The 11,654-nt window shown below is 44.0% G+C and overlaps 1 pseudogene; it reads left to right on the top strand.

Moving 5' to 3' along the window:
* Nucleotides 1–2,221: 2,221 nt before the first annotated feature.
* Nucleotides 2,222–11,217, top strand: LOC147337343 (uncharacterized; annotated as a pseudogene).
* Nucleotides 11,218–11,654: the final 437 nt, after the last annotated feature.

Below are 11,654 nucleotides of genomic sequence, written 5' to 3'. Positions count from 1 at the left end.
CGCCAAGTCCTCCGCCCGCTCTACATCTCTCTTATTAGCTTTTATTACCCGAAAATCACAATCAAGAGATGTTGAATAAAAAAAAAGAAAAGAAAAGAAAAGCTACTTTTGTTTTGTGTTTTATTGAAAGCACTTTACAGAAAGTGTAATTGTTTGTGATGAAGAAAGAAGTAGGTAGGTTTGCATGTGTAATTAGTGTGTTATTGCAGAAGAAGCTTAATGTGTAGTTTGCAAAAACAATGGGAAAAAAAGGTGGCCGAAGAAGAAAAGATAAATGTCCTTTTTTTTAAGTATTCCCTCGGCCGGTCGTTTGGCTTATGACATGTGGCGGGGACTCTGCTACAGAACTCCGCCAGTTCGAACCCCCCACGAACTCACTGCCACGGCCCTGCGCGGGGGGCGGGGAGACGTGCCCCCCAAGGAGACCTGCTAGATTGTTCAGAAGGTTGTTCTCATCCATCCAGATGGAGGATCACTAACAGGAGCGTGGAAGACTCCAGAATCCACTCTGGCTGGAATCCGGTGGATATGCAGTGTGTACAGGTACAGGACCATTTAAACGGACAGCATTTATAGAATGACTATTAAAAGTCAGCGAGTGTCAGTAATGTTAATGTGGTTATGTTAGTAATACACCGAGTGCTAATATAAGAGCTTTAAGATGCATTTGTAGATATTATTACGTGTTTTACCGTCTTTATGGTGCTAGCTTAAAGTTACGGTGTAAACGTTAGCTTATATTGGAGGAAAGCTGTTACTGGTTAAACGATGTTAGCACAGAAATATTAGCTTCTGTCATGACTGATGAAGTTACTAGTTAATAAAGTTTTCAGTAAAGTGATTAATCGCAGCCACAGGTTGACAGCAAATATCTCGATTAGCTTCAGTGCATCTGTAATAAATATGTGCAAGTTTCAGTGCTTCGTTTAAACTGTATGATACTTATACTGACCCAGGGTCAGTGTAAAATACAATCCTAGCTGTGTGAACAAAGCCACTGTAAATTTAATCCTGCATGACAAACCTCAGGATGCAGGTTATTATTACTCTTTCCTGCTGGCACACCTGAGAGTCAGCTAGAAACTTATAGTGACGTGGACATCATGCAAAGACTGCCAGACTCTGTAATACTGCAAATGATCAGTGACTCAGGTTAACACTAAACTTCAAACGGTACCTCTGTGTGCTGAACATCTAGGATTGAGTCAGGCTGCATTGACTGTGGGACTTTAATGTGTTAAAAGCAGGTTGAAGACGGCTCAGAAACATTTGAAGATTAAAATTGAGCATTATGGCTGCTGGTGGTTTGTAATATCTACTCAGCTGTATTTTTGTTACTAATTTATGTTTGTTGTTGTTTAACACAGATTTCAGAAGAGCAAATATGCTTAATAGTTTAACTAGATTTCATTTGTCAGTGTTTGACTGCTGAGTCACCGGAAGAACTCATTTCATTCATTCTCCATATGATGTTAATTTACAGAAATGTTTCACAGGAACTGATTTCTCCCAAAGGTTGAACTAGTGTGTTTCCATAGATTACCTCTGTATGAATGTACTTCTTAAATGAAGGCAAGTGTTTGTCCTTTTTTGTTCCTCAGGTACAGTACGTGATATCAAGGGCAGGTGGTCAACACTGGGGACAAGAAGCAGACATACTTCCAAGAGGGAGCTGCAGTGAGGTCAGAGGTCAGAATCTGAAACAGCTCAGGTTTATATTTTAGAGGTTATAAAAAATCAAAATGTATTTATAAAGAAACCTTTAAATAATAGTCATAATTATGATTATTATAAGAAATATCAAACATTTAAGTGGATTTTCTGTTACACATATTGTGTTAGCCCTGCGATAAACTGACAGCCTGTCTTTGTCCTGTATCAGCTGGGATAGGCTTCATCCTCCCGCAACCTTGAATTGGATACATTTTATTCCAATTATGTAATCTGATCATTTACAAACTCAAGGTATCTAATCAAAATGTAAGTAATAATTATAAAATGGGAAAGCAGAAATAAGTGTGACATAAATGTAAATGTGTGAGCTGACATAGAGCTACATGCAGTCTGAAAAACCTTTGTTGTCAAGTTTGCAGGTATATCAGCACGAGACATTCTTACATAGAAGAGACATTAAAGTCTCTAACTCAGTGAAGCATTATTGGTCCCGTCTGTTTGGATAAATATAGTAAGTTGATGTATGTCCATTTATTGACACATTTTCTTAAGTGCTTATCCAGTTCAGGATCACAGTGGAGCTGCAGCTGGATATGTTCACTAAATAAACCTTACAAAAGTTAACAATAAACCTGCATCCATGTACGTTGTTGTCCACAGGATGAGAAAATCAAACTGGAACACTGTGGAACATGTTAATAAATGTTTGTGTGTTTATGCCTGTGTCTTTCACAGGAGGCGCTGGAAGGTTTCCCTAATAGTTCCTGGTGAATCAAAGCAGAACCATAAAGGTTGCTGGACTGCATGATGGCCTTACCCCTGAGCAGTCATCCTGTTAAAGGATGAACCAGTTAGAAGCTGTTTTCAAAGTAGCTGAGCAGATTTCATCTCAAGTAAGCGATTAACTGTTTGTTCATCTGTTCCGCCACTTAAAGAGCATTTAAGGACGTCTTTTGAGTGTCCAGTTGAATTAATTCTACTGGCTCTCATGGTCATTTGTTATTATAGTCATATTTTTCATGTTCATCCAGCTATTTAGTAAATTCTATCTATTTAGTAATATCCGTCAGCTATAAAATGTAATATAAATATAAAAATATCTAAATATCTCCTGCCCTTTATGTTTTAATGATGCAAGTCTGTTATCGTGTTACATTAGCATTCCTCACATATCAATGAGATGCTGTACAGTACAATCCTACTGACACAGCAGAGGGATAACGACAGCTATTCAACATCGTTACACGACACATTCGAGCTGCATGACGCAGACAAAGTGACTAAATCATCTTTTTGTGGTTTATTGTCTTCAAACCAGCAGACAAAGCCGATGGCAGAAGATCATCACAGATTACAAGCCCCCACCACAGACCTGTGATAGCACTATCCCCCTGCTGAACGAGCTGAACACTTTCTTTGCTCGCTTTGAAGTCCAAAACAGCACCACTGCACAGAAGACCCCACCCCCTCCTGGTGACCAGGTGATGACTCTGTCACCGGACAGCGTGAGGAGATCCCTCAGCAGGATCAATGCACGTAAAGCTCCGGGTCCTGACAACATTCCTGGTCGTGTACTGAGAGACTGTGCAGTGGAACTCACTGATGTCTTCACAGACATCTTCAACATATCACTCATCCAGGCTGTCGTCCCCACATGTTTTAAAGCCACCACAATCATTCCGGTTCCAAAAAAGTCATCTCCCTCCTGCTTTAATGACTACCGTCCTGTTGCACTTACTCCCATCCTGATGAAGTGCTTCGAACGACTAGTCATGCAACACATCAAGACTGTCCTGCCCCCCTCCCTGGATCCCTTCCAGTTTGCCTATCGGCCCAACCGCTCAACCGATGATGCCATCTCCACTGCACTCCACTCAGCACTCACACACCTGGACAAAAAAGACTCATATGTTCGAATGCTGTTCATAGATTTCAGTTCAGCATTCAACACCATAATCCCCCAACAGCTCATTCAGAAACTGGTCCAGCTGGGGCTCAACACCTCACTGTGCAACTGGCTGTTGGATTTCCTCACCGGAAGACCTCAAGCAGTACGGGTTGGCAGTAATACATCCAGCACCATCATTTTAAACACGGGGGCCCCGCAGGGATGTGTGCTGAGCCCCCTCCTCTTCACTCTGCTGACCCATGACTGCACTCCATCATACAGCTCCAACCTCTTCATCAAGTTTGCGGACGACACAACGGTGGTGGGTCTCATTAGCAACAGGGATGAGACCGACTACAGAAGTGAGGTGAGACGCCTGGCCACGTGGTGTGCTGACAACAATCTCTCTCTGAATGTGGAGAAGACGAAGGAGATTGTTGTGGACTTCAGGAGAATGCACACCCAACATGCTCCTCTGACCATTGACGGAGCGTCTGTGGAGAGAGTGAGCAACACCAAGTTCTTGGGTGTGCACATCACAGAGGATCTCTCCTGGACGTACAACACCACAGCACTGGCCAAGAAATCACAGCAGCGTCTCTTCTTTCTCCGCAAACTAAGAAGAGCAGGAGCTCCAGCCCCCATCATGTACACTTTCTACAGGGGCACCATCGAGAGCATCCTGTCGAGCTGCATCACTGTGTGGTTTGGAGCCTGCAATGCGTCCTGTCATAGAACCCTCCAACGCATAGTGAGAGCTGCAGAGAGGATCATTGGTGTCTCTCTCCCCTCCCTCCAGGACATTTACAGCACCCGTCTCACTAAAAAAGCCCTTTGCATAGCGGCTGATCCCACACACCCAATGCAAAGCTTCTTCAAGCTGCTGCCGTCGGGGAGGAGACTGCGGAGTCTCCAGGCCAGGACCAGCAGGCTGAAGGACAGCTTCATCCATCAGGCTGTCAGGAAGCTTAACTCCCTCCCGATTCTGCCCCCTCTCCCCTCTCTCCTCCACGGTCTCACTGAACTCTGTCACACACACACAAACACACACACTCTCTGACTCACTCACTGGCCTGCACCAGTTACCAGTCACTTTGTGGAGCATTGGACTGCCATTACCTCATAAGACTTTGTTGTTACACTTTCTCTTACTGTACATTACTAAATCTCCATTTGCACTATTTGCCTATTTGCACTACTCTGCCTGGTTTACACTCAATGTCACTTACCCATTATATTGTATATTATATAGCTTTCTTGTTATATGTAAAATTGTATTTATTTAAATTTTTACTTTTTAATTATTTTACTTGCATTTTTTAATCACTTTTATATTTAAATATATTTAAATGTTCATTTGCTATTTATCTAGGGATTGAAGAGTAACGCAATTTCTATTCTCCGTATGTCCTGTACATGTGGCAGAATCGACAAATAAAGTTGACTTTGACTTTGACTTTGACTTTTTTGACTTTGACTTTGATGTCAGAGAAGAACTTCAGGCCGTGGACTGAAAAGGTATTTTTTTCTTGTTATCAAAAGACATTTGGAGTGGCAGCTTCTACAACTGGTTGTGCTAAAGTAAAGCTTACAGTCTAAGAAATCACAGTGTTGATATTCAGCACAAAGAGAAAAGCTCACTTGTTTGAATTTATTTACAATCATAGTTTTATAAATTCTGACTGTAAACAGCTTTTACAGCTTTGATATTGTTTGACACTCGATATCAGGTGATAGGGTTTAATTTAAAGGTTTCTGTGTCCCAATGAGCCATTTACACTGATCAGTGTCAGTTTAACTGTAACACATTCATTATTTAGATTCAACAAAGAAATAACTGAATGTAAAAAATGGCAGCCCTCAGGCAGGTTTATAGAGATACATGCATGCATTATGAAATTTATGTATCCCAGATAATTGTTATTCATCTAGTCATGGCAGACCTACCTCTTCCTCCCAAGTTAACTGCAACCCAAAATAACTAGTGGGGCTATTTACACACTCACAACCAGTGTGGGGTAAAAAGAGCCACCAAAAAACTGTCAGCCACAGATGTGCTAGAAGAGTTAGAAGCTCTACTTATGGAGAAACTTTCTAAGTCTAACAGGGGACAGGAACTCCTGCCCAAGTAACATGATATAAGCCCACATACAGCCCAGCCATAAAGTGAACCAAGTTAAAGACAGCATGGGACCAAATGCATGTAACCAGCCTGCACCCACCTGACATTTCTTCCTCCTGAATTAAATGAATGAAGGGATGAAAGTTAAATGACTACAAACCTAAAGCCACTAGTTCCCACACTGGAGCTCCCTGACACTGTGTGTTAACTGTATTTAGCTTGTATCAACAGTTGTAACAGGCTAAGCCACCTGAGACACTGCATTGAATTTGTTCCTGTCTTACTGGTTTCAGCTGACTGGTTTCAACTCAGATATTCTGCTTTTTCCTTTCAGTAGATCAAAGCAGCTCGTGCTCCTTCTGCTTCCAATTTAGAAGAAGAAGAAGAAGGCGAAGGCTTCAGCGAAGTGGCGTTCATGGTCTCAGTGAACAGTCACGGTCACACACTGCATGTGGTTTTAAAAGCAACATGTCTGTTCACCACAACAATGGAGATGTGTAATATTAGTGCAGCTATGGTTTGTTCTTGAACATCAGTTCTGTTTTCTACTTTGATCACTCAGACCAAAAAAGTGTTGTTTTCAGATTCTTTCTTTTAAATCTATAAAGCACCTGTTCATTTTTTTTATTACAATTAGTTTCACATAAATGTTAGTGTTTCCTTTTATGATCTTTTAATGCTTACACTACACTGTACATGAAATCAAACCTAATAATGAGGCAGATAACATTCCTGTTACGATCCAGACTAGTGGTCTTACTGGGGCCGGTGAACAGGACTGTAAGCTTGCCATTGTGCCAGTTAAAGTAAAATCAAAGAGAGGTCAAAGAATAGTGGAAACGTATGCCTTTCTGGACCAAGGGAGTTCAGCATCCTTTTGTACAGCGGGTCTTATGGACAAGCTGAATATTGCTGGGAGGAGGACAAAGATTCTCCTGCGCACCATGGGACAGGAGAAAGTGGTGGACAGTTTCATTGTACCTGAACTTGAAGTTGCTGGATTGGACAGTGACATGTACTGTGATATGCCTAACCTCTTCACTCAGCATAAAATGCCTGTAGATATTGGTAACATCTCAAATCAACAGGACCTGGTTGACTGGCCACATTTGAAGCATGTTCATTTGCCAGAAATTAAGGCCAATGTTGAGCTTTTGATTGGCATGAATATGCCCAGAGCTCTAGAACCTTTGGAGGTCATCCGGAGTGTAGGTGATGGACCCTTTGCCATTAGGACTGTGCTCGGCTGGACTGTGAATGGGCCACTTAATCGAGAATGCTGTGGAAGGCCAGGATGTTTGGCAACAGTTACCGCCAACAGAGTTTCTGCTGTCACACTGGACAAGCTATGGAAACAGCAGTTCAAGATGGATTTTCCTGAGAGCAGCAATGATGAACAGATGGGGCTGTCAAAGGAAGACTTGAAGTTCCTGGAATTGGCCAGCAAGATGGTGACTTTGGGGGATTGGCACTACAGCATTGCCCTGCCACTAAAAGACCGAGACATAAGAATGCCTGACAACTGTGCAATTGAGCAACGAGCCTTAGGTTTGAAGAAAAGGTTCATCAGAGATAAAGACTTTCATAAAGACTACACTGCCTTCATGACAGATCTTATATCTAGAGGATATGCAAAGAGAGTCCCAGTCACAGAATTAGAGCGCCAGAAATGGGGAAGGATTAAACGTAACTTTGTTCCTGGAGATGTGGTCCTTATAGTGGATGATTCTGCACCTCGTGGTTCTTGGCTCATTGGGAGAGTCACCGGAGCTGCACCAGATGAAAGGGGGCTTGTGCGTCAGGTCTGGATTAAGACCCCAACCAGCCATGTGTGCAGACCCATCACAAAGATATGCCTTCTTCAGGAGGCCTCTGACCCATGACTATGACATTTTTGACACAGTGTGACATAACTAACTTTGAATTGACTTTAATGTTATGAGATGTACATCAGACTGACTATATTTAGGCTAAGTGCTGGTAACCTCTGGCCTATGACTGACTGACCATGTGCAGACAGAAGAAAAGAAGAGAAGACATGAGAAAATAACTTTGGTGGACTTTTGAGTATGTTATGTTGTCTCACTGGGTGTCTGTGATATGATGAAGTGTGTGTTGTGAGTTATGGTGTTGGATGTGTAATTATTACTGTAAAAATGTAATAATTAGGGGCCGGAATGTTGTGGATAGGCGTAGCTTTGGGTCACGTGGTGTCAGTAATAGTGATTGCTATATCACCTGTTCACGGCCCGAGGGAAATTTTGTGAATGAGTGGGTGATGGGGGAAGTCGACTTTTGCTGACCGCTCAAGCGTCCCAAGGCGTTCCCAGGCCAGCCGAGAGATATAATCTCTCCAGCGTGTCCTGGGTCTGCCCCGGGGCCTGCTCCCGGTGGGACATGCCTGGAACACCTCACCCAGGAGGCGCCCAGGGGGCATCCTTGTCAGATGCCTGAACCACCTCAGCTGGCTCCTTTCGATGTGGAGCAGCAGCTGCTCTACTCTGAGCCCCTCCCGGACGGCCGAACTTCTCACCCTATCTCTAAGGGAGAGGCCAGCCACCCTTCGGAGGAAGCTCATTTCTGCCGCTTGTATACGCGATCTCGTTCTTTCGGTCACTACCCACAGCTCGTGGCCATAGGTGAGGGTAGGGATTGTAACATTGTAAACATAATACAATTTTACATTATGTTACTGTCAGAGTCGGACGGTGCCCCGACCGGTCGACCTGTGTGTGTGTGTTTTTTTGTTCTCCTCTCTCGCTCCGCTTTTTCTCCGCTGCGATTGTTACCTCCGACCCTAAGTGCTGCCACTCTGAGCTGCCTAATAAGCCTGGACGCGATCGAGACGGAGAGACGGAAGGGGACACTTCACTGATTCTAGGGAGTTTTGTGGACACACGAGGGGAGACGGGGAGAGGAGCACTGAAGGGACTTGCACTGTGGATAACTGTGGATTGATTTTGGCTTCACTGTAAATAAAGACACTGTTCAACTTAAACGAGAAGTCCGCGTCTAGGTTCGCTAACTCACCACCCTTAACAGCTACAATTTAACATCATGTAAAATTGTAACATCATGTTACAATTTGTAAATTGTAACATTGTAAACATAATGTTACAATTTTATATGATGTTAAACTGTAACATAATGTAAAATTGTAACATTATGTTTACAATGTTACAATTTAACATAATGTAAAATTGTAACATAATGCTTAACAGATAATGGTTATCCTCTTTTTATATCATACATCATTGTCTCTGTAGGAGGGTCTGGAGCACCCCCTGCTGAGCCGCTGGGTTCAGTACCTTGCAGGCAGGTCCGACGATGACTTCATCATCTCACCTGAGCTCAAAATTCTGGTGCGTGAAGGCGTCCCTCGGGAGTATCGGCAGAGAGTGTGGCGCTGTTTGGTCCGAGCCAGAACTTTGACAAGCCAAGAGTGCCACACGCAACGCTATCAGCAGGTACAGCTGTAGAGAGAGAGAGTGCTTTATCCGCACCTGAGCACAGGTGGCTCCTCCTTCTTCCTGTCGGGAATGCTGGCGAGCACTCAGTAATCCTGTTCTGTTTCCAGCTGTGTGAGAAGAGTCGGACAGCTCCTAATCCTGCCTCCAGGCAGGTCCAGCTGGACCTTCACCGAACCCTGACGACCAATCAGCACTTCTCCTCGCCGTCCAGCCCCGCCCTCCAGCCCTGCCCTCCAGCAGCTCCGCCGCATCCTTCTGGCCTTCTCCGGGCATAACCCTGCCATTGGCTACTGCCAGGTACTCAACAGGTCAGAACAAAAGTATAAATTTTATATCTGAGTTCTTATGTGGACCCGCCTTCCAGGCAGAACCTCACCTTCCATGAATGTCCACAGGTTAGCGGCCCTCGCTCTGCTGGTCCTCCAAAGTGACGAAGACGCCTTCTGGTGTCTGGTGGCAGTGGTGGAAGCCATCATGCCTCAGGACTACTACACCAAGAATCTGGTGGCCTCTCAGGTCAGCAGACACACTCACCTGCTTGCCTGCTGTGATCTGTTTTAGTGATCAGTGAGGCTGATCTCTGTGAGTCTTTGTGCTCAGGCGGACCAGCGCGTGCTGAAGGACTTCATGGCGGAGAAGCTTCCTCGCCTGGCATCTCACTTTGAGGATCACAACATTGACGTCTCTCTGGTCACCTTCAACTGGTTCCTGGTGGTTTTTGTGGAGAGTCTGCCCAGCGACATCCTGATGCCTCTGTGGGACGCCTTCCTGTATGAGGGTACCAAGGTACCATACACCCGAACACACCATGACAGAAATGCAGACAACACTTGAATGCACCACAGTAGTGTCCATGGAAACAAAAATGATTTTGTTTTCACCTTTAGATGTCTTTATTTACATTTTAGGAGTAATAAGACATTGTTTACTAAGCATGGGGAACTGTCATGTGACATGAAATAGGAGTGGGAAAGCAGATAATTCTAGTAACGACCTCACAGTCTACCACAAGCAGCGTAAATCCAGACGATGAGCGGGACAATGGCTTTGGGCTTGTTTCTGCAATGTGACAAATGCAGCACAGCTTTTACATCGTTTGTCTCAGGAAATAAAATCACAGTTCAGACACAGAAATATATACCACACAGGGATAAATGCTGACAACAGCTTCAGCCACGTAGATCCAACCCAAAAGTTTAATTTAAACTTAAAGCTCAACTACCAAGTAAGTTAATATTATCTGGCAACTGAGGAACCAAGTGGCTTATTGGAAATCGATCAGAGCTGTAATGAGTAAAGGGCCCAACTGCACCACAACTGAAAGAGTAATTTTATGACTCACCTCCTCAAAGTTTCCAATTAATTGTGTGGCGTGAGTGTCCTGTTATGAAATGCGTGTCTGTGCTGCAGGTGATCTTCAGATACACTCTGGCTCTGTTCAAATACAAAGAGGACGACATCCTGAAGATTCACGACAGCGTGGAGATCTACCAGTACCTACGCTTCTTCACAAAGACCGTCTCCAATGCCAGGTACGCACTCGCCTCCACCCGCCTTAATCTACGAGCTGTTACACTCTCAGAAGTGTAGCGGATGTAGCTGTTGAATCTTTGAGCTTCAAACCCTTTTTACTGAAATTTTGTGAGAAGTTTAAATTTCCCTGATCACAGTAACAACGATTTAAAGATTTTTAAGTATCTGCAGCTCTCGGATACATGTGGTCCAGTCAGTCCAGTATTTCCTGCTCAAACTGCAGTACCTGAAGTATCAAGCAGCATAAAACAGAAACACTCAAGCTGATCAGTTTCCAGTTCCTCTGTGTTGGTGATCGAGTCCTTTCCACCTGCGTGTGTCCATGCAGGAAGCTGACCAGCATCGCCTTCAACGACATGAACCCATTCCCCAGCCGGCTGCTGAGGAACCGGCGAGTGCTCCACCTGGAGCGCCTGCAGGCGGAGCTGCGTGAGCTGGAGGAGCAGCACAAGGAGTTCATCACCGAGAGCGTCGTACGGAAAGACAAAGAGCTCGACGTCATGGTGAGCGAGGATGACGAGGACCTCTGATCACACGGGACGCTTCAGCTGCTCACTTCGAGACGACGATGAGTTTTCCATGAGTTCAAGAGAATTTTACTAAACCGGCTGTTAACTGGTTTCCTTCACACCAAACACAGGATTGTGTCAGGTTCACCATCTCTACTAACACTACAAGGAAACAGACGCATACAGATTTAACTGCATCACATCTCTGAAACAAGCTTGCAGTAAACAAATGTGTACTGTGTTCACGTGTGTAATAAGTCAGGCTGCAGAAATGTGCAGATGTATTTCAGTGAATTCATTTGGATTAATATCTGATAGCTTATTTATTTCATTGCATCTTTTGCTTTATACCTAAAAATGCGTGACATTTCTAAATGTAGTCACATCCCTATGAAACATGGTTGATTATCACCTGTAGTCACAGCTGGTGATAAAGTAATTAAAATGTCCAGCTATTC

This window comes from Aulonocara sp. 'chitande type north' Nkhata Bay, linkage group LG2, assembly GCF_057382095.1.
Source record: "Aulonocara sp. 'chitande type north' Nkhata Bay isolate Kocher_YH1m ecotype deep benthic linkage group LG2, A_spYH_male_GT1.1, whole genome shotgun sequence".
Taxonomy (NCBI): Eukaryota; Metazoa; Chordata; class Actinopteri; order Cichliformes; family Cichlidae; genus Aulonocara; species Aulonocara sp. 'chitande type north' Nkhata Bay.
This window is presented reverse-complemented; position numbering and strand designations above follow the sequence as displayed.